The sequence below is a fragment of the Monodon monoceros genome, unplaced genomic scaffold (genome assembly GCF_005190385.1).
Source record: "Monodon monoceros isolate NGI ecotype Baffin Bay Population unplaced genomic scaffold, NGI_Narwhal_1 Super_Scaffold_3, whole genome shotgun sequence".
Classification (NCBI taxonomy): Eukaryota; Metazoa; Chordata; class Mammalia; order Artiodactyla; family Monodontidae; genus Monodon; species Monodon monoceros.
Genome location: NW_021703780.1, coordinates 49489747 through 49495280, shown reverse-complemented (window position 1 = coordinate 49495280; position 5534 = coordinate 49489747). Strand labels below are relative to the sequence as shown.

Below are 5534 nucleotides of genomic sequence, written 5' to 3'. Positions count from 1 at the left end.
AAGATTTGTACACGTAGCAGCATTCAGTCTGAACCCACTTTTATTGTGAAGCGTTACCTGGTAGTGAGGACGTGGCAAGACCTGGAGTTCTGATCCATTTCCAACTTCTCTCATCAACCAAAGGTAACCAAATATTTGTCAGTGACAAATTGGTCCGTTCACAGCAGTTCTACAAACACAGAAACTTTAGATTAATGGCTAAGAATGATTGCAGAGAGTATGTGGTAACAGAACACTCGGCCCGAGTGTATCAGGGGTGAAGAATTCATAGTGGGATGCAGTGCTCTTGTGCAATCATTTGCACAAGTCTCAGATGTTATTAATTATTAACCTGCTGAATCACTGGGAAAGCACGGGTCACTTGCGCTGCAGGCATTTCAAAGGGCTGCCTCTTTCCTGAAGCTGACGGTATTCACTGGTTCTTGTTTAGAGTTGCCAAGGCATATGCTTATCGCCAAGTCATAATGACATTCAACCATCTGCTCTGCGTCCTCATTCCTCACCTAGAGGCTATCAGAATGCTACCAGTTCTGTAGGATTTCAGAGGAAGTCGTTCAGAGAGGCTGCCTTTGAAATTTGTCGTTATCATTTTGCCTGCACACACAGAACAAACTCCTGAAAGACAATTAAAACACTGAGCTCTTTTTCCAACACTTGATGTTTTACTTGACTGATTTTATAGACACCTTTTATTATGCTTGCCTTTTTTCCATCTCAGCCAATTGCTCCAATGAAACATATTGCTTCTCTTATAGGGAACACCCATAAGACATTTTTCTCTAACTAGAGAAAATGAGATTATCGTTTTACCACAGAACTTTTCTAAGTTTTCAAATCACATCTTCTACATGAATATTTCACAGAAAAATAACAATTCTGTACATAAAATTCTACTTCTGGGCGAAGTGTACAATCTTTAGTCAGACCTCAAAATAAAATTGGGGTAGCATTTGCCAATTTGCAAAGAGTCTCTACACATGTGATCTTATTTCTCATCAAAACCACATGATGCTGGGGGGAGGGATAAATCAGGAGTTTGGGATTAACATATACACACTACGATATATAAAATAATCAACAAGGACCTACTGTATGGCACAGGAAACTATACTCAATATCTTGTAATAACCTAAATGAGAAAAAAATTTTTAAAAGAACATAAATATATATGCATAACTGAATCACTCTGCTGTACACCTGAAACTAACACAACGTTGTAAATCAACTATACTCCAATATAAGATAAAAATTAACAAACAAAAAAAAACAAAAAATAAACCCACATGAGGCAGCATTTCCTTCCTGCTGCTGCCAGGATGGCGATGCCCCTGTTGCGGTGCATTTCCTGCGGCCGGTGGTTTGGGAGCCCAGGTCGGTCAGGAGTCTTGCCCCGGGGCTGTGTAAAGCCCACTTGGGCACCCAGGGGTTGCTGGCGGTGCAGAAGGCTCGGGGTCTGTTCAAGGAATTCTCCCCAGAGAGAGGAACGAAGACAGAGCTCCCCCAGCTCTTCGACCGCGGCCTGGCAAGCAGTTTTCCTCAGGCCATCCACCGCGGCTTCGACCCCACGGCGGACTGGCTTCCGGTGCGGCACCTGCTGGCGCTTTGGGGCCTCACTTCCAGTGAGCGCACCACCACGTGACCACGCCACCACGTGACCACACTGGTGGGAGAAGCCATGGCGCCGGCGAGACCAAAGCTGCGGCACCGGCACCGCAGAGCACTAGGCGCTGGAGGCTGAGCCTGTGTGAAGAGGCGTGTGCGCCTGCTCCAAGGGCTCGAGGCTCATCACCGGCGGCTGTTCACTAATGGGCCGACTTGGGGCAGCTTTATGGTGCAGTGCAACCCCGCCTGGTACCGGAAGCAGCACCTGGTGGACTTCCTAGCGGCAGTGGTCGGCCACTTCCGCATGGGCACGCAGCTGAACCTCAAGAGCCTCGAAGGCAGGAGTTTGGCAGAGTTGTAATACCTGGTGCTCCAGGCCTCTGATTTCTACTACATGTTCCATTGTTATGGATGCCGGGTCCAGCTGGGTGGATCTGAACAGCTAGACAATATCATGTCCGAATCTGAGTTCATCCACAAGTTGACTGGAGAAGATGTATTATATTTGGAATCTCTGTTCCTCTAATTACAGCTGGAGCAAAACTGGGAAAGTCAGCTGGCAATGCTGTTTGGCTTACGGTATCGATTTTTTGTCAGGCAGCAAGATGATTGGGTAGAAAGGTCCCTGAAGCTCTTCACTTTTCTGCCCCTTGCAGAGATTGACCACATAATGTAGCTACATGTCAAAGAGCCAGAAAAGCGGGGTCCTCGGAAACGACTTGCTGCATTAGTCACAAAGCTTGTTGAGGAACAAGAAGGGCTGGACTCTGCTAAAAGTTTCACACAAGCCCTTTAGCAGCATAGATGCACTGGAGGTCATGTGTGATCAAGGGTTATAAGAGTTGTCGAAAGAAGCGTCATTTCTGAATTAGTTCTTGACCCTGGAACAAGCGTCCTAGATTTGCTGCAAAGTAAATGCCATTCCAGATGGTCCCTGAGCGTATCAGATGATCACAGAAGGCAGAGTCAGTATAAATCACAGACAAGTAACAAATCCTGAGAGTGTGTTAGGTGTCGGACCACATATTCTTAAGAATGGCCTTTCGTTATGTAAAATAGGAAAAAGGAATTTCTACGTGATAAAATGGCTTCAGCTGTGATGAAAAACCCTTCTGATGGTTCAAACTTATTCATCATTCATTCCCAAGACATACGAACTTATACCTTCGCTTTTGCAAATCCAAATCAGAGAATGGAGTATACTCTCGGCCTCACAGTGTGAGTAATTTCATTATTTATATAGGTTGATTATGTTTGTGGAGTAGTGGGCTATTTTATTTCCTGATCCGTAAACATTAAGGACTACCATAGAAAAGCATGATTTCCAGGATTAATCTCTTTTAATAATTATACTTCATGAAAAACGAAATGCTCTCTTTCCTGGCCTTGCTCTTTTGGAGATGAGTAGGAACACTGAAAAAGAGGTACTATAAGGACTTGTGGATACTTTTATATCAGATGTGTATCTCACTGGATTTTTTTGTTGTTTGGGAAGCAAATACAGTTCTCCGTAAAAAAGGAGAAAAGTTCGAGGAAGTCATAGTTGGCATTAGAAATTGCAGTAGAAATAGTTTCTTTTTTAAAAATTAATTAATTAATTTATTTATTGGCTGTGTTGGGTCTTCCTTGCTGCAGGCGGGCTTTCTCTATTTGCGGCAAGCGGGCGCTACTCTTTGTTGTGGTGCACGGGCTTCTCGTTGTGGTAGCTTCTTTGTTGCGGAGCACGGGCTCTAGGCGCGCCAGCTTCAGTAGTCGTGGCACGTGGGCTCAGTAATTGTGGCTTGCGGACTCTAGAACGCAGGCTCAGTAGCTGTGGTGCACATGTGGGATCTTCCCAGAGCAGGGCTCGAACCCGTGTTCCCTGCATTGTCAGGCGGATTCTTAACCACTGCGCCACCAGGGAAGTCCCCGAAATAGTTTCTTTTCAAGGAAAAGAAAAATCAGTACTTGACTTTTCAGAAAGTTTCTAATCAATATTCCAGTCCCTTGCCTTGTGTTTCCATATAATTAAATTTACTCATAGCCTTGTTTTTATATTCAGTAAAAAGGTAGCAATGTCTTAAAACTGATTTAAAAGTTGATAAATGTACAAGTTTCAACTTCTGTCCCCAATCAGATTGCATCTTGAGATGAACCAAAAAGTTAAGTAACCAACAAAATGAAATAGAGGCAAATATTATACTAAATATCCAACCATATGAGAATACCAAAAGATATTCCAGTAAGGGAAGTTTTCAGGTCAAATTTAAAGGATTTGGAATCAAGACAGTTCAATTAAGCTCTGCATTCATCAGGCAAGTTAATTCTCCAGAACTATTTCCAACATCTGAAAAATCAAAGTATTAACACCCTTATTTCCCCTGAGGATCAAGTAAAACACAAACATACACACAAAATAGTCTACAATCAGATTTGTTCTAGAAAAATCTTACAAGCAGTAAAGCATGGCTTTAACAGTTCAAATTCTAGCCATTTACTACCTGCGTTACTTGGAGCAAGTCATTTATCTTCATATGCAAAAATGGAGATGTAATACTTCAGTCAATTTCAAAAATCTAAAAGGAAAAAAGTCATAAGACTTCCATACAGTATAAGCTGTATTGCTATGTTCCAAAGTAGATTTATATGTTAAAAAACTATAGCTTATCTAAACTTCCTTCTGGGAGTAAAGTTAGGAAGAATTCATTTACTGACAAACTTTAATGTCACTTCATTTCGGCAACTTTATTTACGTAGTAAGAACATGCAGGTATCCATTAGAAATGTCAAAGATCATCTCTACATTTCAAAACTTCACTCAGCCTAAGGGCCAACAAAAGGAGGTTTTCAGCTGTTGAAATTCAACTGTGTTATTTCCAGTTTGGGGCTTATTATGAGTCAATCTATACATTCTTGTTCATTTTTCGATGTGAACAGGTATCTTCATTTTTCTGGGATAAATGTCTAGAAGTTGAATTGGTCAGTTATATGATAGTTGTATGTTTAGTTATTTAACAAACTGCCAAACTTTTCTAAAGTGGCCACATCGTTTTATATTTTTACCGGTAACATATGAGTGACCCAATTTCTCAATGTCGTCACCAGGATTTGGTGTTGTGATTATTTTTTATTTTAACCCCACTCATAGGTATGCAGTGATATCTCTTTGTGGCTTTACTTTAAGTCTCCAATGAACATTGATGTTGTACATCTTTTATGTGCTTATTTGCCACCCGTATATCTTCCTTCATGAAACATCTTCTCATGTTGTTGGCCCATGTCCTAACTGCTTTGTACGTTGAATTCTGTGAATTCTCTATGTGATCTAGACACTAGTTCTTTATCAGATATGTGGATTGAAAATATTTTTACTCACCTGTAGCTTGTCTTTTCATCTTCTTAAAGTGTCTTTCACAGAGCAAAGATTTTAATTTTGGTGAAATCTAATTTATCAATTTTTTCTTCTGTTGACTTTCTTAAGACTCAGAACTCTAATCTACAGCTAGATCCCAAAGATTTCTCTCCTAGGTTTACTTTTCTAAAATCCTTGTAGTTTTACTTTCTACATTTAAGTTTGTGATCCATTTTGAGTTAATTTTCTTATAAAATAAGAGAATTAGGTCAAAGTTTTGTTTTTTGTTTTTTGCATGTGGAAGTCCAAATGCTTTTGCACCATTTGTTGAAAAGGCTATGTTCCCTGTGTCTGGGAGCCTCTGTCCTTTATCTCGATTTATTTAGTGCATCGTTATCAAGATGTGTCCTCAGGTAATCACTTCTTTGCTTCACACCATTTCGGCTTATGAAGGTTTCATAGGAACGTTCTACTTTCGGAGAACGGGAAACCTGTCAATAACATTCCTAAAACGACAAAAGTATTAAAATGGAGAACAGATTAGTGGTTGCCAGGTGTTAAGGAGGATGGAAGGCAGTAGGGAATGGGTGTGGCTACAGGA

General features: G+C 41.0%; 1 pseudogene; it reads left to right on the top strand.

Moving 5' to 3' along the window:
• Positions 1 to 1316: 1316 nt before the first annotated feature.
• Positions 1317 to 2702, top strand: LOC114906844 (annotated as a pseudogene).
• The last annotated feature ends 2832 nt before the right edge of the window (positions 2703 to 5534 follow it).